The 22898-nt window shown below is 38.5% G+C and overlaps 1 long non-coding RNA gene across 1 annotated transcript in view; it reads right to left on the reverse strand.

The window, feature by feature from the left end:
• Positions 1–1931: 1931 nt before the first annotated feature.
• Positions 1932–22898, reverse strand: part of LOC150002463 (uncharacterized) — a 50361-nt gene continuing 29394 nt past the window's right edge. The window contains exons 2-3 of the long non-coding RNA XR_016512610.1: positions 12958–13075; positions 1932–2013 (exon numbers count right to left, since the gene is read on the reverse strand). This is a non-coding gene — a long non-coding RNA (uncharacterized LOC150002463). The remainder of the gene's footprint in view (positions 2014–12957; positions 13076–22898) is intronic.

Consider the following 22898-nt stretch of genomic DNA (forward strand, 5'->3'; position numbering starts at 1 on the left):
ATCGTTCTTGCCTATGGACCAAAAGTCTTAATTTTCAGGGGGGGAGGAAAACACACCTTATCATCTCCATGACTAAATAATAAAATAGAAAAAATTACCTCTTTATCTGGGTAGGGAAAGGACCCCAGATTGAGCATATACCATTAGAGATAGCCAACCACCAGGAGAGGGTCAGGTTTACTGAAAAAGTCTCTTTGTCAAGATGCAGTATCCTGCTAAGCCTGAGGTTGACCCATGGCAACAGAGAGCCACTTTATCCACCCCACCAAACTAGAAAGCTCTAAGAAGCAAGCAACACCATAGTGCTGCTAGGAGAGGAGCACGAGATTGGAAAGAACCATCTCTGAACTGAAGGTCCAAAGGATGCCCTAGAGTAAAGGACATAATAAGAAAACCCCTCCAATCAATAGACTCCACCCTAAGAACCAGGTAACACTGCAAGAATGGGAAGCCTGTGGTTCATTAGAGGAGACCATCGTAACAAAATTGAAATCCAGATCAACCCCTGTTTACTTAGTCTCCAGTCCACATTCCCACTTTCATCAGAGGCAGAGTGGAAAAAAAGAAAAGACATGTTCATTCCCAGGAATAAATACACACACTATCTGAATTTCAAGCAAGAATGTTCAGAAAGGCGTGAAAGCAAGGAGGGAACAAAAGAAAAGAAAACCTGTCCATGGACAAAATAATCAATAGGACTTGACTCAGATGCAACCCAGATGCTAGAGCTCTCAGCCAGGGAACTTAAAATAACTATGACTGATATGTTAGAGGCACTAGTGGAGAAGATGGGAAACCTGCAAGACCATAGGGAGAGTTTCACCTGGGAGATGAAAAGAGAGAAAAGGAAGTGCTAGATTCAAAACAAATTGCTAAGAGAACTGAAGGAGACCTTTGCCAGGCTCCTCAGTAGGCTCCTACTGGACTGAAAGCTTTCAGGTCAATAACCACTTTTCTTCATATGAAGCACGTACTCAACACAACAATGTGGTGAAGGCCAGGGTGTGGGGAGGGGGGTGGGTGTGGGGAGCAAAGGGGATAAGATGGGGCACATCTAGAATGGTGTCAACAATAGAAATGTTTAACAGATCTATTAAATTTTTATATTTGTTGCTAGATTTCAAGTCACCCAATTTATATCTACACTAAGTTTTCTTTTTTGTCAATTTACTGAGCTGGGCACATATCATCCAAATAAATTTAAGAGTATTTCTATTACCCTACAAAGATCCTTCATACCCATTTTCAGTCAACCTTATATCATCTATCTATCTGTCAATTTATCTACCTACCTAGGTATCAATATATCTATATTTTTACAAACTATTTATTTATTTTATTGTGTATGTACTATGTAAAGCCATTCAATATCTCACTTGACTTTCCATTGATTTATTTTAATACAATCTCCCTGTTTCTACTCTTGTTTTATGGGAAAATAGGCACACACCTATTTTTTCCTAAATATATTGTAGATGGACTCTGACAGAGAGCATTAAGAAACAATGTCTGCATACCTAAGCATGGAAAAAAGTAAAGAAAGTCATGTAGAATATCTCAACTGACTACTATCTGCAGAACTGCATCCATTTGAAGACTTTTATATAGACCATAAATCTTCATAAGATACTTATCAAGGATGAACTTTTAAGCATAAACACAATAAATATTAAAACAATGAATTGTAAGGCTCAGCATTTAAGTCACCCGGGTTTTCCCAGTCAAGGACAGATCTTTCCTGAAAAAGATAAGCTTTCTAATTTATTTTTAGGTGTCACAGATGCAGACAAGGCCCCAGGGTAAACAGAACACATCTGAGATCATGTTAACTCTGTAAACCAGCAACAGATGGGCTTGGTTGGGGTGTGCTAACTTCAGCTCAGAGAGAACTTGCTGGCAGAGAGATTCTCATCCACACGGCTTCAGCCGCTGTCCCGTATGCATCCTGGCCCAGAAGTATAATGCATTCTCTGTGAGGGGCAGCTCTCCAGAGGACTAGCTATTGCCCTGAATCTGTAATAAAAGAAGCTAAAACAGGATCACAACATATTAGCCTATACCTTGAATAAAGAAGAGACTTTCAAATAATCCGATGTGGAAACATGTGCCTCTGCTTAAGGGGTTTCAATGTGGAGAAAATTGCTTTTTAGAATATCCCACGAATCCAGGTTAATTGTCCAAACTGGCAATAAACATTCACTTAATGCAGTCCTCAAATTTCAGCTTCAAGGAATAAGATTCCTATATCATTTCTAAAAAGTGAAATAATCCCATTTAAAGCCACCCATAATATTTATGAGAATGTATAAGATGAAATGTATATGCAGCAGTTCAAAATAAATAAATGAAACAGTGAAGCCCAAAAAATCTACAAAATACAAAAGTGGCAAAATTGCATTAAAGAGAAAGTGCTTCTTTCTAAAAGTATGCTTATTTATGGGAAAATAATAAATTATATACAATATTTATGGAAGCACTAAAGTAAATGAAAAGTGATTTTTATATTATTGTAATTCAAAATTGAGATAAATGGAAAAGAGTGGAAAGAAAAATGAAGCTATCCATTAAGAAATAATTTAGGAAAATTTAAAATTTATGTCCCAATAACACTTTTTCATAACTGAAGAGATATCTGATACCATGTAACCAAATTACGAGCATTTCATGTAGTAGAATATCACAATTTTTAAAGAGCAAAATAAAAAGATGAGCAAACAACCCAAATTCACTAAGTTTTTGAGAAAATACAAACATGATAAAATAAGGTGCAAATATTGGCCCAAAAGTCCATTTAGTTTTTTTTTTCATATGAGCGCTTAGTTGTCTTTAACTTCATTCAAAACAATTTTGTTAGATGGTATTGTGACAGCTGTCATATCAGCGTGCATTTAAAAAAACATCAAAATTGGTGAATTATTGTGCAGCCATTTTAATACTGAAGATGGAAGAAGATACACAACATTTTTGGCACATTATGCTTCATTATTTCAAGAAAAGTAAAAACACAACTGAACCACAGAAAAGATGTGTGCAGTGTATGGAGAATGGGCTGTGACTGACTGAACATGTCTCCAAAGTGATCTGCGAAGTTTCTTGGTACTATTGACATTTTGGTCATATAACTCTGCCGTGGGGCTGCCCCAGGCATTGAAAGGTGTTTAGCAGCCCCCCTGCCCTCTGCCCACTAGAGGCCAATAGCAGGAGACAGCTGACATACTCAAGATATCCAAATCAATGAATCTATGGGTGAAAATGAAAAGTGTGCCTTTTATTTTATGAAAATGACTAAACGGACTTTTTGGCCAACCCAATATCAACCGAGAGAACTAACACCTAAGGAAATAGTTACTAGACCACACAGGTCACTGTTAAGTACTTTGCAATACACCTCCCGAGAGCCGTTTAACACCCGTAGGAATGATATCTAAGACGTCTACAAGACGGCATGGCAGACGGTGGAAAGGCATGGAGAGACGTGCCTGCTTCTGGACGGGAAGGCTTTGTACTGGAAAAAGGTCAGTTCTCCCCGCGTGAATTAACCAAAACAAACCAACCAAGAAGCTTTTACCAGTAACTCAATAAGCATATGCTGAAATTCCCTGGGAAGATATAATGAGCATGAATAACTGAAAACTTTGTAAAACAAAATTAATATATATTTAAGAGAAAAAGTCATCAAACTCAATATTTGTTTACAAAAGGTACTACAAAAGTGTTTTTACACAGTTACGTATTTGTAAAAGTGCACACAAAATTGGAGTCAGAGTCTCCCAACCTGAGAAATTAAAAATCCTTTGTTGTACAACTAGAGCTTTATTTGGCAAGAGGCATGGAAACCTCTGTGAACAGAATGAGTTGCATTTACTGTGTTTAGCAGACTAAACATTGCCTGAAACAATTTTAAAGACAATGGTTTATATCATACTGTTGTGAATGACACAGTAAGTACAGTCTCCTAATGAAGTCTATTTTATTTTTAAGCGTATGAAGAGTTCAGAGAGGTATTTCAGAAACATAATAAAATATCAGGTCAATAGTTTGTGTTTAACCTTCCTTCTCTCAGATGAACGAAGCATGTTTCCCATGTCATTAAGGTCAGTGGAGTCTCTGTGATCCAGGAAGGGGATGGAGGGCATTGTGAATGAATGAATGAATGAATGAATGAGTGAGTGAATGATTAGATTTTGCTTACAATTTCTACCTTCTTTTCAGATATTTTTGTTCTTCTTTCAGCAACTCTATACTTGTTTTTGGCTTACAAATGTCTCCTTCAACCCAGGTAACTGGGAATGACTTGGAGTTACTCTACAAGGGCAGATACACCTAGAATTTCATACTCTAAAGATATTCTTAATTCACAATCTCTCTCTCAATCCTATTAGGTCACCAGCTACCTAACATGAACTCCAACTAAGTAAATGAGCTAGTTTCTTGACAGTTATCCTGAAAATACTTATTCAGATGTAATTTATCTTAAAGATTAAATGAATAGCTTAAGTGAAAAATGCAAACTATGCATAATAATAATAAGTAATATTTATTTTGCGTAGTAGGGCAGATGTCATCTATACATTTGACTTTAAGATCTAATAATTTGGATGTAACATACTAGCCAAATATTCAGACATTGTGGCCAGTAAATAAGATATTTAGAGTTAAGCAAAATTTCTTTCTGTCCCACAAATTACAACTCAGAGGTAGTGAAAAAAAATTCACCTATCCATAAGGGAAGGAAAAAAAGAAAAGAAGAGTAAAAGACGCCAGAGAAAGGAATAGTTACTCTTTCTGTAATGTTCAGAATGATGCTATGTGTAATTGTCACTTGCCTCATATGAACTTACCCTCTGAATTGTTGTGCTTTAGTTATAAAATTAAAAACTTTTCAACAATACATCCTATAAATGCTTGACAATGATTCAAATTCTATTGCATCAAGTTCATTAAGCAAATCTTACCGGACTGTGAGTTTCCTGTCAACGTTAACTTGTGCAAGTTTCTCACTTACAATTCCATTTTGAACTATAATAAGGGAGCTCATAAATGACAGCAGTTAACAGCTGCTATGAAAATCACCCAGGGCAGAACTCCATAAATGCAGAGCACTTAGAATAAAAAATGGGAGTGGCAGCAATATGCTATTATCTTTATATTAGTCAGTTGATTTAGTGCAACATTTTAATCGTTCTATCTGAAAATATGTTCTACTTGTTTTCGCTGGTTTTGGTCATTGTTTTGAACCAATTTTATATGCATTCTATTTGTAAAGCAGAAGAATCAGATTTAATATTTTGAGGAGCAAAAATCAAATAAAGTGGAGAGGGATTTGGGAGTTATTGACTTTGCTATGCTTACTAGGACCCAAGTGTTAAGATTTAAGATAAACTATTGTCTTCTTTAGGTGACGCCCAAATTAAACAAGTGACTGACAATGATATTGCTTTTCTCTCTTCCAACTTCTAATCACGTAAATTAGGAAAAGATCACTTAAGAGCTGAATTGCTTCATTTTTTTCTTAAAATGACCTATTTTAAAGTATACTTTACACTCAATGAAAAGTAAGGATGTCATAGTGTTTAAAATACCTCAAAACAATTCTCACATGTTTTGCTCCTCCAGGAGGTTAGCTAAAACATAAATATTTACAGTACCTTGAGTATTTATAATTAATAAATAAAATGGTATTTAGCCAATGGCAATGCATTCATTTTTTGAAGTTCTCATTAACAATTCATTTATAAATATGTATAACTCATCCAAAAACTATTCAGTATCCCTCACAAAGTTGTACTCTCTGAGACTCAGGCCAGTTGAGTCACTAGCATGGTTTGAAAGAGCGTGGTATTATCTTCAGAGAAATTGCTCACTCTTTAACATATGTTTGCTGTGGCACAGAATGACCGAAAATGTAGCTACTTTTAGAAATCTCAGTTTTGAAATAGTGATAAAAGTTCAAGAAAGGATTCTGAAAACAGGACAGAACACTGGGTGTCAAATAACAACTATTTAATGGAGGAAATCTTCTGCACATCTATTTTGCTGAGAAAATTATTTTATGATACTTAAGTTTTAAAATAAGAGCTTAAACGTTTTTAAAAATGTTTATTTGTAATGGAAGTTTCTTTAAAAAGAACATATGAATAACTTGTCATGGTGAGACAATATTTAATTCTTTTAAAAATGACTTGATACAAAATTATATTCAGATAATGGAAGCAAATCTAGAACAAATTCTAAGTCTTAAAAATTATCCAAAAAATTATCCAATATCTTTGAATATCATGGAGAATCTTCCATTAGTTGCTGAGGCTAGAACAACACTTAAAATTACTCAAAACCTAGTAGCTATTTTGTGGAATGAGGTTATAAACCTTTATTTACCTTAAGTCATATTGTGGCTTTGAATGTTTTAAATAGCTCCCGAGCTCAGTCCTTTCGTACCTCAACTCATAAACCATCTGTGAGGGCAGAAATCTTTATAGAACTTAAAGTGGTTAAGATTTATCATCCTGAGATAAAATTTAACAACTTTGGTTTAAATTGTATACAAATTCTTGCTTATCTATGTGGCTTTTATTTTGTTAGTATGTTTTACATGTACTATCCATGTAACTTCTAAATGCATGCAATGGTATTATCTATGTATGTTATACTCCTGCTTATTCCACATATTGACATTAAGAGAAGTAAAAAAAAAAATCACCACCAACAACAAAAAACAACAAAAAACAAGTATTCCTAATTTAAAAATGAGTGTCACCAAGAGGGCAGCAAAGGGGAAAAAATCTGGAACTACTGTAACAATATAATCAATAAAATATACTTAAAAATTTTTTTAAATGCAATAATTTTCAAAAAAAAATGAGTGGCACCAGAATGTAGACAAAACAATAGAACAATATGAAGACTACATAATAGCTAAAATTTTACAAATGATATTCAATGATAATTGCTCATTCCAGTTTTATTAAAATCAAGAATCAAACTCACTACAGATTTTCAATATTATCTTGGGAGTTCTAGCTAATGCAATAAGGTAAGAAAAGTAATCAGTAAAATTTAGCTTCATTTTATGATGATAAATTTGGAAAAGACTTCGCTACCAACACAGGATGACAAATTAGATATATTTAATGTGGTCGAAGACTAGATGCATAAGCAGAGATCAATAGTTTTAATCCTCTAGGAAGAACCATTTTGAATTTTGAATGGGGTGCCCCTTTCTGAATCTTACTTTGATGTAAAGAACTGCACCCAATCATTCAATAGCTTCCTCCTCATTAACCAGGATGAGCTTCTTTGTGGCAGACTCTTTGCTGCATCAAATGATCAGCAGCGCCTGCACGCGGAGCATCCTGCAAGCCACACACATACCAACATGTACTGTTTCCACATGTCTGGTCTTGGTGAGCTGAAGCCATTCACATCCTGAGGGTGCCTGAGCCAGGGTCTCCTCAAGAGCCCCCAAGGGCTCTAGCAAACATGACGTTCAAAGAACTTTTTCTAATTTTTATAATGCTGCCTGGGTCTCTATCCAGTGAGTCAGGCCAAGGCAGAAAGACGAGTTATCAATGCTTATCATGTTATTCTATAAGAATTAGCCTCAAATAAAAAGTTTATATTAGAATTTTATTTTCCTATTTAATTGTATTGCTTACTATACACACCATTGGATAAAGAATGTTGAGTATGTTTCTCCATCCTGGACTCCCATTCAACACAAACAAGACATGATATTTTAGTATAAGGTGTTCTTTCTTAGATTATAAAATTATGAACCAAGCATACTTGTGATGGTATCTAATTAGCTTCGCAACCTAAGAGATTTGGATCTGTTTTCTAGACTGGAAGTTCCCATTTAGGCTTCTTAGATGTTGGCTCTCCAGACTTCCCAGCAGGTCACATGAGAAGGAGACAGCGAGAGCCTTGCCACTGACACCAGGAAGCTACCAAATATTGTCATGATTTCTGTGTGCCATGCTGCCACGTGGCCAGGACCCACAACAAGGCCACAAGGTCAGTTGTTAAGCAGAATGTCCTAGGTTGCTTTCTGTGGTATAGTTATGTCTGTTTCAATGATGAAATTAGTTTTGCTGCACTGTAATTCAATTAACAACATATCAGCAAATATTAGGGTTTTAATCATGCAAACCCACCCTACAATGATTAGAGGTCATTTCTAAGATATTCATGTTCATAACCACATGGAAGAGTTATAGATAGCCCTTAAATCATTGCTTTTCTCTTTGAAAAATAAAAATAAGCAGCTCGGAGTAATTCAGTTACATTTAGATATTATTACTGCTTGCCTCAATCTTTGCCCTTATGCATATAAGAGGAAGAAAGGCTCATGCCTTTAAAGACCTAAATGAATTAAGGAGAAAAAAAACCCAAGAAACATAATTAAATTACTTTGTGGCTGGGTAAAATAAAAAATAGATATTAAAAGTGCAATATTCATTCAGTAAATCTCTAAAGAGAGTCATCTCAAAAGTAGAGAGTGAAGATAAAATGTCCTGATTATAATTCGGCATCTTTTCTTGTAACTTAAATAGGTCTATTCTTTCAGGTACACACAAAAAGATTATAGAGGCTAACAAGAACGTCTCAGAATTACCTTTGGAGAGAGCTGTCTACCAAATGCATTTTCGCTGCTTCCTGAGTGCATGGCTAGAGCACACCAGCCAGCTCATCTTGCAGTTAAACACTGACATCTATGTAACTAGGTTTTCCACAGTGGGAATACCATTACTCCCAGTCAGAACCCTTACAATTCATCACACACTCCTGACCATGCTCTTTTCCTGCTTTGTGCAGGCTGGGACTGAGATTATTCTGGAAACCTTCAAAATAACGAGTTGAAAATGGCAAGGACCTCATGGGCCTGGGTCCCTGAGTGACCAGGCAAAGACCTTTCTTCAACCAGCAGCACCGAGCCTGGATGAGCATAGGAGCAGGAAATAAATTTCTAATTTCTTTGAGATTGTCGATTTTTAGGTCTATAATTATTAGTTGTTTAGACTGCTAAATAACACAGATACCCACAGAAACACTTGCTAGTTTAATCCAATTTTGTTAAATAATTCAAGTCTGTGCAGTAAACGCAGCTGCTCTTCAGGTTAGCACCAGGAGGGCAGTCTCGAGTCTGGAACAGGGTATTGGGAAGTCTTAACACTCTGTGCAAGACTCTACTCCGCTGGGATCAATCAAGTTCTGAACACTTTGAGAGTGCCTACCCTTCTACAAGATGCTACCTGCAGGAGGTAAGGGGAGGGGCCAAACCTCTGCTTTCGGTGGTGGCTTCCCCATACAATGAGTCTCCCCTCTTCTGTCTTCTTTGTGGACGTCAGGATAGAATTTAGTGATGCTCCTTATCCATCGTCATTTCAGTCACCAGAAGCAGACATGGTTCTTGATCCTCCCTACGATTCTGAACCTCACTTTTGCTCAGAGCCCGTGAGCGCCACTCACCCCCTGAAAACCTTTCACTGCATGTCTACTGTAGCAGAGATCTTGCTTCCCCACCGAGACCCTCTCTGGGGTCCTCCTGTGGGCAGTAGGGCGCGAGGATCTCACGAGGCCAGCAGGGAGGGCGAGGGTGGTGAATGGGGTGTGGGGGTCAGAGAAGGGGCTGGAGGGTCATCAATCGGCAGCTGCACAAAGATATTTATTTAAAAGGATCATTAATATGTAAGATAATTTTTCTAGAAAAAAATCAGATCTGCATAGGAATTATAATGTGTCCAGGGAAAAAATATTAAAGATCTATAAAGAGGTCACAATTTTAATGAATTTAAGCTAACAATTGAAAAAAAATATTTAACCCAGTATGTGAAAAATAAAAACTAGATTTTTAATTTTCTTCATAGAATATTATACTTTAAAACAGATTCATAAGAAGGGGCAATCCAATATATGCAGTAAAAACTGAAAAAAATGTTTTACAGAGGTATGTCTAATTATACATGTATATATTCAAATTGGGTTGTCTGCTTTTATACAATTTTTTCTTAATGTCGTCTCTATTTTAAACATGTACTCATTTTGTATCTAATTTTATCTCCATATGTTCTATTGTTTTTCTTAAAAGGAGGCTCCTAATTTGTATGAGCTTCAGTCCCCCAAAATCTAGATCCATCCCTGGATTTACTATTTTGTTTAGGATGTTGAAGTTTAATGATATTATTCCCTTGGGCGTTTGTTTTCTTTTTTCCCTTTTCTCTTTTCCAAATATAGATATTACCCATGTCCATGTTGAAAGAGATGGGAAGCCCCAGCAAAAGAAGACAACCTGGGATTGCCATTTGAAAAATGAATCTTTTCTTGTTCACTCCTTGAGTTTCAAAAGCAATAAGAAAAATGTCTGGGCCCAGGAGGTTTTGCATTTTGGATACAAAGCTCTTGGGAGGTCAAGGGCATGTTTCCTCCTTTGGGTGCATGTGCATGGCCCCAAATGAAACATTTTATTCACATTACATACACTGCCTTTCATGGATACTGAAATAGTTTCCCTAATAAAATATCATGATTTTTTACATTTTTTTTCTCCCCTTCTTTTACCCACAAGCCCTTGCTCAGCATTTACATTCACGCCCTCCATGTGGCTCCGGAGGTGCACGGTGGCCCTTTCCAGACAGCTTTTCTCTTTTTTCTTTGAAGATTGAAAGCCCCCCCTTTTTTCCAGAATGTTCAAATTACCATGCCTATTGTTTAAAAATGTTTGGATGTATTAACAATTCAATATTTATAACTTAGAAATGGGACCACGTGGAAGAAGTGAATATGGAAAAATAAGAGATGGATGGATCCGACTAGACCCAACGTGAAACTGATGTGAAACTGAAGGGGGAAATGGTCAGATCCACGAGAAAACCAGCAACCCTTCTCATGAATGCAAAAAAAAAATAGAGCAGGGTTTGATTTTCTTTGTAGTTAATTTTCCTCAAATATTAAGTGCGTAAAAAAAATGAGAGGTAAGAAAAAAGAGAGAAGAGAAAAATCCTTTCTGCATAACGGGTTTTATAATCTCAGTATGTTTCTATCAAGTGAAAAAGAGGAATGTCTTCATAGTCGAGTAAGAACGCATTTAAAACAAGTTAAATTCTTCCCATTAGTCATAAAAAATAACAGTCTGTTCATACCACCACACACACAAACTACTTGAAAACAGTGTGTTATTACAACATAGTGTAATACGTTTGATTTTTAAACAGTTTTGGAGAAGTTCAGCTTTTCAGCTACTGACCGAGGACTGCACACACTACATGAGCATTCCTGTTGAACTGACTAGCAAAGGCTGCTCAGATGGTTGGCTGCCGGTAAAATCAATAGACTGACGCATTTCTACTCCACGTGGAGAGTGGCGTGTGGGATGGAAGGACAGCAATACCGTCGGTACTTTGCATCTGTCCTATCCAGGGCTCATCTGTGCTTCCACACGTGACACTGGCAGGGTTTCGTTGTTGAGAAGAGGTCTAAGTCTGATCATGATGATGGTGTTTTTATACATTGAGATGAGTTGACATTTAATTTAGTTTGTTCATAATCAACAATAGTGTATCTCCTTCAGCCTGAAAACTATGTCTTCTTTCTATTATTTAATAGTTTGCAATGATGAACTACCCCCCTTATGATACCAGTATATGTTAGTGGGCCGGAAGGTGTATATAATTTCTGACAGCTCTAAATGCTTTAACATTTAAATGACTTTGCAAGGTGCATCTGCATACAGCTCGCAATTATTATACCGATGGCATTAAAACACTGAACTGATGAAGTCTACCGTGAAATCATCAAAGCTCGTTTAGTCATTAATCCCAACCACATCCTATACTTGAGCTCCACCAAAGACTATAAAAAATTACCCACGTAAAATAGTCCCATTGAGCAGTCGAGCACCCCACTTCCCTTCCCAACCCATTAATACACAGTAGCAGAAACCAAAGGTCAAAAACAGTGAGAAACCAACGACAAATAAAAGACTGTGGATGACTCATGATGACAATAAACTCTGAGTAATAAACTTTTCTCTTCAGATCATATCAAACACAGAGACTATTTAAACTGTGATGAGGAAGGAACGCAATCCTTCAAGACAAAGTAAATGAGCAATGTCTTTTCAAGTTAAATACCTTGGGAGATTGTTCATTTCTTTCAGGTGTCCTTAATCCAGAATCAGGGCGTCTCCTCACACAGGACGCAAGGGTCTGTGCCTTCGCACACATGGCCACCATCACTTCTTAATGGGAATGGGTGACTCAAAAAAGTGTTTATAAAGTCAATAATGGTGCTATTCAAAATGTGTGAGAAGTTGTTGACTTTGGCCATTATTCCAAAGCTAGTTTAAGAGCCACAAAACAAAGTGTTGCACTGTATCCTATTCAAACATGGTTGCTGACAAAAATATAATTTTCACTCGCCCTGTTTCTAATTACTTTTTTCCATGGCATGTTATGGCATAACAGAAAGAGCATGAACTTTCGAGGCAGCCTGGGTTTTGAATCCCTGGTCTGTTTGATGAATTAGAGCATGCTATTTAAAATGAACTGCAGTTTCATCATCTGAAAATGAAGTAAGTAATATGTACATTAAAGGTCTGACATGGGAAATACATTAGACCTTCATGTAAAGGAACATGCTAGGCATATAATAAGCACTTCATAAAAATTAGTTTTCCTTAAACTCATCCAACAATGAAATCCACATTTAAACAGAAAAGCACTCCATCACTAAATGTATTAAGTGAACATGAGGAGCTAATGAAGAAAAATATTTGATGAAATATCCCGAGGAACGGTAATGGATTTTAGAATACATTTACAGAGCAACAGCCTTAACCCCCATAAATTAGCAAGTTTCGAAGAGGACCCATCTTCTTCTGTATGTTTAGGTAGTTTAGAGATTGTCTGGTCCCACGGACATCATGGGAAAATCACAGCAGGTGATCTTACAGGTACTCACGTCTTGGCTGATCCGGACGACAAGGGAGTCCAGCTTCTCCTCTCTGTCCCAGAAGGATGCGGGGTCGCTCTGACTTCTCACTTATGCTTCGAGCCCCACGAGGAAAGGACGGCAAGAGCTGTGAGTGCCCAACAATGTTGGTTGAGGACATTCTATATTTTTACTAGAAGGCATTGTTATAATATTACATCTTATAGCATTATTTGTAGAATGTGCTTATTTAATTTGAGGTGTGAGTACTGTACAGAATGCTAATGAGCTCTAACACTGTAGAAAAATAAGATGCAAATTTATCAAACCTTTAGAAAGTTCCTGAATTTAAATTTGACAACAGTGTGTTGGTGAATCTGGAAGGTAAAGGGAAAGGGGAGACTCTGCCCATAGGCAGGACCATTCTCAGGTCCATTTCTGAGCTTTTGGGGAAACCAAGTCTGAAACACACAGAAAAGAAAGGAGCAGTGAGAAGGTAGCTGCCAAGGTAGAATTAAGGTCTGCCTGGAAAATGTTTTCCATACAACTCTTCTTAATGTCTATGCTTTGGGGTTTAATTTTAAAGATGTTATTTCATTTCTTTTTTTCCTAAATCATTTTACTTTGGTAAAAAAGAAATGTGGGAGAAAGAGTACATAAAATGAAAAACAAGAACGCCCCGCCATGCTCCCTACACTGTGATTTGTTCTGGGATTTCACTCTCCTTAGCAACGACCCTTTCGCCAAGAATCCATTGATTCTTCTCAGCTAACTTGCGGTGATTTTCCGCACTTCATGGAGACAGATCTGAAAATGTAAGCATTTCTTCCCACCGACCACAACATCTGCCCTCTGACTCAGGCTCCCCTCCACCATTTCAACCTCCTAATAAATGCAAGACGCTGAGATGATAAAGCAGCATATTTGAAGCGCAGGTTTACTCTATCGGACTAGATTGCCTTAATTAGCCGGGGCTAATAAAATAGCTACTATTTTCAAAAGGTGTTACTTGATAAACTTCAAAACCATTTTCTCATGATGTGGCCCAGGATTTTTAAACTTTGGAGATGGTTTAGAGCTAAAAATATATAGAAATGAGGTGTAAAAGATACTTTGTTATTTGATTGTCTCTGTGTATTCTTTTTGTGGTATGAGACCTCATATATATGAGTTTAGCTTTTATCTTAAAACCAACCACCAGCTAAGAGCTAAAGGAAGGTCAAAGAACTATTTAATCTCATTGTTTGGTCGCCTGTGATTTGAAGCAAGCAAGTAACCACCAGAGAGAAATGCCAGGCCTCGTAAATTCAATAAGTTGGCAGTGGTAACAACAGTATTCTGTTGAGTTGTTCCAAACAAGTCCTTCCACAAATGTATACAGAGCAACAAGAACAAGAATATAGTGCCGACCCCACCGCCAATGAATCACTTGAGATGACATTCCCAGGCACGTTCACAAACTCACGTGAGGTGTGTTTGGAGGGGAGAGGTGGATGGTGTCCCAGCTCTCAGAGTAGTGAGACCCCATTAATGGCAACTATGCTGGAGGAAATGGAGAACTGACCATTGGACTCACGAACTGCAGAGCCAAGAAAACAAATAGTCAAAGTGAGTACCCCAGATGGAAGAGAGCCTCACTCTGCCCAAAAGTCCAGCCAGGTGTTCTGGGACGAGCAGGTCAAAGTGGGAGAGGGTTTCGCTGTGCGTTTTGCTTGGAGTAAAGAGAACCTTGGAAAGTCTCAATGGCTTGCGGGGACCCTGCCTTTAGCAGTGCACAGGTGTTTGTGTTAGTTCAATTTTCTTAGGTTATACATGTTTCAAAATTGAAATGTGGGGCGGGGCGGCAGTGAAGACAATGAATACAGACAGAAACATTCTGTTTTCACTGTAGTTGTTGATAAAACATGCAGTCTTCGTAACATCACTGTTTGACAATGGGATGTAAATCTGGCACAAATATAAAAGCTCACTTAGAATGAGTTTAAAACACAAAGCAATTATCTAGAATTATGGCTAGAGTGGCCACTGAGGGAATATTCAACACTAATTTCAAATTCTAAAGAAGGCATGCATATGTTGACCCTTTCTGGCATTTTCCTATATCATGTAGATGACTGGCAATCAGGGAAAGAGCAGAATCTTCGGATCTGCAGGATCCAAGGTAATTTGGATTGTTCTGGAGGCTGTAATCAGACACCATTGAACAAAATCAGCAATGGATGTAGCATCTCATTGGTCAACAAAAGTACCTAATTCTTGCATAGTTAGTGACCTTATAACTTCAAGCTGCAAATGGTTGTGACTTAATTCAAACCCAAAAGTACTGCAAACACAGGTGATTGTCAGTAGAGGCCATGTTGGATGAGTGGTTTCCAAAACTGACTGTGTGAGAACGTTTTCGCCGGTTCACGTAAATATTTATTTCCAAGCTCCTTCTAAGTTTCCTGACTCAGAATATATGGAAGTGGAGCCCAGGATCAACAGCATAGACTTCCATCCCCAGCACGTGTGTGGTCGCCCTGGCGTGTAGACTCCTGTCAGTGAGCGCACACAATCATGAGAGTCTCAGCGTTCGCAACTGTGATTTTCAAAAGTGTGGTGTGAAATAATGGTGAGGGGGACGAGGAGGAGGAGTCCACGACCATGTTGTTCTTCTTTTGAGCTCAAACAGCTGACTTTTTGGAAATATTTAAAGTACGTCTCAGCCACATTGTCCAGCTCCCGCGGGGTAGAATTGTGAGTCACTGTCAAATGGGCTACAATAACTGTTCTTTGATGTTTAATGTTTTATTCATGATTTGACTACCTCACAGTATTTATAATTCCATTAGCATTGCTAAACTGAGAAATATAACGTGATGGCTGCAAAACCGGGAATTCTTTTGAAACGACCGAAAAGGTTAGGGAAGGTTCAAATTCATTTAAGACTATGGTTGCAAAAATTACTCCTATCTGAAAAAAAAAAAAAAAAAGGGTGTTATTTTAGATTTTTTTAGCTCAAGGTTTGCAATTTATTCATGTCGTTTTGATTATAAAATTATTTTAAAAGGCATTTATTGATAGGCACTCTCTGAACTTGATCTGTGGCACCGTTAAAAGGCAAAGGCTGTCCCTATAAGACAAAGAGGTTAAATTTTAGGCCAAAAATGCCTCTACTACCAAAGAGAAGGCTAAGAGCTGAATTAATTCTAACTACAAGAGAAAATGCTCATAAATGATTGACTCGGTTCCAACATGAGTAAGTGTTCTGAATTATATGTTCAAGTTATATCCAGAGTCCTGCCTCTGAGCTGGTTCACAGTTAATCACATTCCTCTGGCATGAATTCACAAGGCACTCACCTTTTCAGAAGATGAACTGTCTATATATATTCAGGCAAGATCAAAAGGTAAGTAAGATTGAATCAAATTCTGTTATCTCTGAGGAGACCTTAGGAACTAGTTATCCATGATTCAACAAAATTATAAAATACAGAGTTGGTGCTGACAGAAAATCCATTTAGCCCCCACGTTTCTTAGAACTCACCATGGCTCATGCATCACTCACAGTCCAAGGCCATCCCCGAACTGAGCAGTGACTCACATCCCGCGTTACTCGGCATGGAGAGATGACCCAAGGTGGCTTTCTTCCCATTTCATAGGTAGTTTTCTCTGAATCTTTTAGGAGTGTGCTTATGTCTCTGTTATTCATTACTTAAATAGCCCTTAGTATAATTTGCACCATCTTTTTCGGTTTGTAATTCATACACTTGTAACTTTATTAAACTGAAATGTTTTGAAACTGTAGAATATTTTCTATTAAGATAAGAATGATCTGTTATTAATGAAAAAAAGTGTAAAATCGGGGGCCACTAAACACTTTTTGTTTTGAGACAATACTTTGGTATTTTTCCTTTTTTATTTCAAAGTGATTTTTCTGATTACCTATTAGTGCTCCTTTTAAACACTGTTGTAGGAGATTCAGAAGTCACAAAATCACCACCTTCACACAGTTTATGTTCTTGTAGACAAACAAACACAGGATTGGAAAGAGTAGGGGAGAAGGCTAACTTCAAATAAGATGATCAGGGAAGGACTCACCCACGAGGACAGTCTGGGCCCAGGCCAGGTAACAGAGGCTTCTTGGTTACTTACATATACATCTTTTTTTGCTCCTTTCTGTACTTGTGGCCGTCCAGCGACAGACCACCTTTTCTAATTACCCTCCTTGCCCTACTCACTCTACAATATTTCTTTTTAATGAATGGAGCTTGTTTCTTCTTTCATATCAGTAGATATTCTAGAAACAATAAAACAATGACATGACTAGCACATATTCAGTTTTCAAAATTGCAACACTGGTTTGTTGGAAATAAGGCTGAATGTTTTATCTTTTCTTTAAGTCATAAAATATGTGTAGTTGCGACACCAAATTAATCATGCGTTGAAGGAACACACTCTCCAAACTCTTTCTCATTACTGAGCTTCAAGAAAGAAACTTCTCGACAGACTGATATTTCTCAACATCCTTTTGCAATTCTGGAATGTTTTCACTCTGAGGTAGAAAGCAAAGCCCGACACCCAGCTGTGGGTTCATGGTAACTGTGGTTCTGCCACTTCCCCTGCGTCCTGGACATCCTCAGCTGTTCTCACAGGACTTGCCACCATTACACGTCAACCCTTGACAATGGACAAAGTTGCAAAAGGCAAGATTGCTACTAACACTCCATCGCTTATTTTTTGTCGAGTTCTATAATAAGACTAAACTCATATTATTCAAGTGGGCTGAAATGTTCAATTTCCAAGTAAAACCACAGGATGGTTTTCATTCCATGCAGTTTCTTTATAAAACAAAAGTTCTCCCGTTAAATTGTTAAACCATAAGTCTGTTCTGATTTCCAGAGGTTTTTACGCTCTGCTAACACTTATGATGTGAGAGGTATGCCTTTTCTTTTTTAAGTTGTGAGGGAAAGCAGAATTTGCACCCCAAGAGATCTCTTTGGGGGCATTAATTATTTTAAGCTGGTTATTTTTAAGAAACAAAAAACTCAGCAAAAAATTGTTTTATCCAGATTATTTTTCCTTCATAGGACTGTTATGTTTTCCCCCTTTACTACCTTGAGTCAGGCTCTCAGGCTCTCCCTCCACAAGGTGCCTGGATGATGGTGCTACAGCTGCCTGTATTTCCCAATGGAGGATATTTTGTATGGGAAGGAACCCTGGGCACAGCCTAGGATCGGGGGGGGGGGGGGGGGGGGGGGGCAGGTTTATTCTTTGGGTGTCCTAGAGGGAAGAGGCTCTGAGGCAGAGGCTTACCATTCTTCCGGAATTGTGTAGCTTTTGTATTATGTTGCTTTAGTTTGTAAACTAACTACAGAAACTAAGGGGAATGCTAGGACAACTCCGGTGTTCCAGTTCAGCCTTAATTGATGGGCTTAAGTGACTAAAGCTGTGACTTGACAGGCTTAAGTGACTGCCTTTGAATAAAGACTCCTTTCCTTTATCAGCAAACCTTTGCCTCTGGAGTTTTGCCTAAAGGGTAGCAGCTGGCGGTGGGACTCCAATTGCTGTTCAGTAACATTACCACTGGCAGATGGCTGAGATTTTCACTGCTGTTTGTTCACGGAAAGGTTATATATTTGTTACCTTTTACTGGTAGGTTCTCATGCTGCCATAAGAAATCATGGACCATGAATATGATCATGGAGCATGAACTAAAACGGGAGCGTGAACACGAACATGCTCTCTCTGCCTTCCCCATCACCAGGCTGCCAGTGTGAGATGAGGTGTCTGCAGATCAGAAACCACTGCCTACCTTGGCGACAAAGAGCCAGCTGGTGAGGGAAGGGGGGGGTACACGCTCTAGCCAGGGCAGTCTGACTGAAGCAGAGACAGAAAGAGTCACAGAGGCACCAAGCGCCCCAAGCTGCCAGAGTGCACAGCACCAGCCCCCAGTGCTGTGTCATTTGGTCACAGCAGCATCAAGAGACCTGCTCTGTGCCATGACATCAGTGTTTCTCATCATTCTGTTCCCTCCAGGGTTAGACTCCCACCGTCCCCGGTGTTGTGAACCCTGCACAGTCCTGATAACAAGCCCCCTTTCTTCCCTCAAGCCACAAGACGTGGCTTGTGACGCTGGCCATCGGGGAGTCCTCACTAACCCACTGGCTGAAGGATGTGCCTCCCAGAGGGAAAGCTTCCTAAAAGCAACCTGCTCTCGCCTGGACAGGTGATTCGTTGCACTCACGTCATCGTGACTTGTTTCTACGGTGAGGACAATGTATTCTCCCTACATTTTAGTACCTGTCTCGGACCCCGTTCTGCTAGGAGCGTTATTGTCATCAGTTAAGCTTTCTGGTTAGTCTTGTACAAGAAAAAAACACTCTAGATACACGCACTCAGGTCGGCTTCTTTCCTGTTCTCCAACTTCCCGTGCAGAATTGTGTAAATCAGCCCCCCGCAATGAATCAAGTTGAGCACACTTAGAAGACGAAGGGACTGGAGACCTCCCAGATGTCTGGGAAGTAACCCTTCTGAGCTCAGCCTAGCCACGGCTGCTTCCCAAACCTCAACAGAACGACTTCCTGTCCCTGACTGGCTTTACCACTCTGGTTTGTTCTACACAAATGCTGAGATCTTTCTGCCTGCTCTACTGCAATGAATAATTACTAGGATGAGATGACTTTCAATCTATCTGAATGCTGGGTAGCTCTGGTGTACATGCATCCACACCGAGCACTGAGGAAATATTGCCTCTCCCGTCAAAACATATCAAGGCCATGGCTGCATGTCTGCGGGAATCAGGTAACTCCACTGGCTGGGCCTCTAAAATCCAGCCCATGTGGAACCATGCCATGTGATACAATGTTAGAATCCTGTGAGTGACGGAAGGGTTTTGCAGGCTTTCTCAGGGGAGAAAATAGAAAGGGTTAATTGAAAGTTTAAAGAATCAGAATGAAACCTATCTCCCAAATGTGAACCCTGGAAGGTAGAAGGGCGAATCATCTCCAGCCAGGATTCTGCAATGAGCCGATGAAACTTGGAGCGAACACAGACAACTTGGGAGAGGTTGCTGATAAATAAGGAAATAAAGTATTTAATTCATATGAACAAATTAAGAGGAGACGTTCACAAGTGAAGAGAAAATTAACCATCTATGACCAGGAAGCACAGCCCTCCAGGCATGGAGTGTGCCAGCGTCTTGATCTTAGACTCCCCTGTCTCCAGAACTGGGGGAAATAAAGGTCTGTAGGTTAAGTCACTCAGTTTATGGCATTTTTGTTTTAGCGACAAAAACGGACTAAGAAACATATATTCCATATGCTATTTATTATTTTTTTATTATTCAAAAATTAAATGTTAGAAGCTGTGAGATCATTTTAATTTCAAAGACCATCAACGCAGCTGCAAGAAAATTGTGATAACTACATTGTGCGGTCAGAAAGCAAAAATAGCACATAGAAATGTGTCCCTTTTTAAGCACACAATATATGAAGTTGCTAAAAATAATGATAAAAATGTTTAGAAAGACAAATTCTATAATAAATTTGCATAACTTTCTGAAAAGATATTTTAAAGCAACTTCAAGAACATGTTCCTTTTAGAACAGTTTGAAATCATTTTTAAATAGTACAGTTACTTGTAGTCACTGAAATATTCTTCTCAGATCTTAGCATTAGAAGAAAGAATGCAAAAATGCATCCAATCCAACCCTGACCTTTTCATATATATAAATTTTGGAGTTATAATAATTCTCTTGCAACGCAAATATAAATCTACATCCCTTCTGCCTTTATCTGGTTGTTGTCCATTTGCAAATGATCCCACGCTCACTGAGCTTCTCTGTGACCCTCACTGAATGCCACTGTTCACATGCGTGTAGCTAAGACCTTTGCTGGCACCAGCTGGAATCGATAGCAACTCACCCCTTTGGAAACCAGGCTTCCGGTAAGCTCGTGAATGCCTGTTGAAATCCTGTGTATGAACTAGTCAATAAAACAACACTAGCAACCTACTGACAGAAGAATGCATCAGAGCCCTCCAATACATGCCCAAAACCCAAACTTCTGAGAGCTTGATTGGTAGGCAGTCATCAGGCTTTTGATTGAAGAATAGAGTGTAGGTGCCGTGAGACTAGAATGATGCAGGGAAGTCTAAATATGGAAAAGTATACATCGCCATACTCACTTGAGTCTACATACTTTCTTTGTGCAATTCTAATATTTCATGTTTGAAAGCGTGAAGATGATTAGACTGTGGGTAGTGGATGCACAAAGTGCAATATACAGATCATGCATCATAGAAATCTCCACTTGAAACTTATATAATCTGACTAACCAGTGTCTCCCAATACATGCAATTAAAAAAATAAGAAAATAAAATAAAATTTTATGTTTGATACAAACATTGAGTATGGGAGTTTTTCTTTTCCAAAAGCTACTGAAGTTTCCATCATTAGGTCTGTATTTTCCTAACCTATTCATTCTCCAGTCTCCCGGGTGATGATTTTCTACTTTATCTTTTCTATTTAAATACCTAAAACCCTCACCCCTGAGCTTATTCTCACATGACTGTTTCCTGTTTTGCTGAGAAAACAGAACAATCAGAAGAGAACATCCCCAGGGTCTAGCGTCACAATACCCACCTACTAGGCTCTCCATCCACGGATTCTGCCATCAGTCCTGGAATTCTAGATTTTTTTTTTTTTTTCTGCCACCGTCTATAATTAAGCTTGTGCCCTTCATACCATCCCCTCCCATGTTGCCAAGTATATAATTACAGAAATATTATTCATTATCTCATACATCATCAGGTTTTCAATCAACTGAATCATTACCTTCACCAGCAAACGTGTTATAGCATCTCTGATCTATCAAAAAACTCCTTGAATCCCTACATCTCCCTTCAGAAACTTGCCCAATTCTGCAAAAGTTCTAAAACAGGGTGATCGAGGCTCTGTCTTCAATTCCTGTCCTCGCTTTCTCTTTAATCCACTATAACCAGATTTTGGTCCATTCTGCCAGAACTTTCTGGAAAAGATCTTGTGGCTTCCACGTCGCTAAACCAAAATGTTCTGATTCCTTGTATCCTTTGACCTCTGTGGAGCACATGAAGCCATGGGTCCCTGCCTTCTCAGGAACTTTCTTGTGTTCCCAAACGCCATACTTTTCTGGTTTTGCTCCTATATCTCCCGTGATCCTCCTAAGTCTCCTTTGCTTGTTACTCCTTTATCCTTACCCACTATCTATTTGAATGTCCCAGCTCTACTTACTTCCCATATACACTTACCCTACTGGTTATCCTTTTCAATCATTGCTTAAATTTATATTCCAGCAACTTCCAAATTTATACCTAGTGCCTGGGGTTCATCCTTGAACTCCAGGCTCAAATATGCAAGAGTGTATCCAGTGCCTCTACTTGGATGGTATACTAAGCATCTTCAATTTTTTTTTTAATTGAATTAATCACCCTCATGCTCTGTCTCCCCAGTTAATAGCATCTCTATACCACATGCTTAGTTTGAAACCAAAGGGAACTGCATTATCGATCCTCCAGCTCTAACCCTTTCCTCTGCTACCACCCTGGACCGGGCTACCGATATTTCTCGTCTATCTATTTTATTTTATTTTTTTTATTTTTATTTATTTATTTTTTAATTTATTTGTTTGTTTATTTATTTTGTTTTTAGAGAGAGGGGAAAGGAGAAAGAGAGGGAGAGAAACATCACTGTGTGGTTGCCTCTCACTCGCGCCCCCAACTGGGGACCTGACGTGCAACCTAGTCATGTGCCCTGACTGAACCACAGCAGCCAGGTCTTCGTCTATCTATTTTAATAGCACTCTAGATAATATCTCTGCTTTCTTCTTTACTTTCCTACAGTCTATTTTTAATACAGAAACTGGAGTGATCTTTCTAAAAACATGTCAGACTACGTTGCCTGTCTGCTCAAAACCCTCCCATGGTTTTTCTTCTCATTAAGACTAAAAAATCAGG

The sequence above is a fragment of the Furipterus horrens genome, unplaced genomic scaffold, assembly GCF_987537825.1.
Source record: "Furipterus horrens unplaced genomic scaffold, mFurHor1.1.pri manual_scaffold_8, whole genome shotgun sequence".
NCBI classification, from domain to species: domain Eukaryota; kingdom Metazoa; phylum Chordata; class Mammalia; order Chiroptera; family Furipteridae; genus Furipterus; species Furipterus horrens.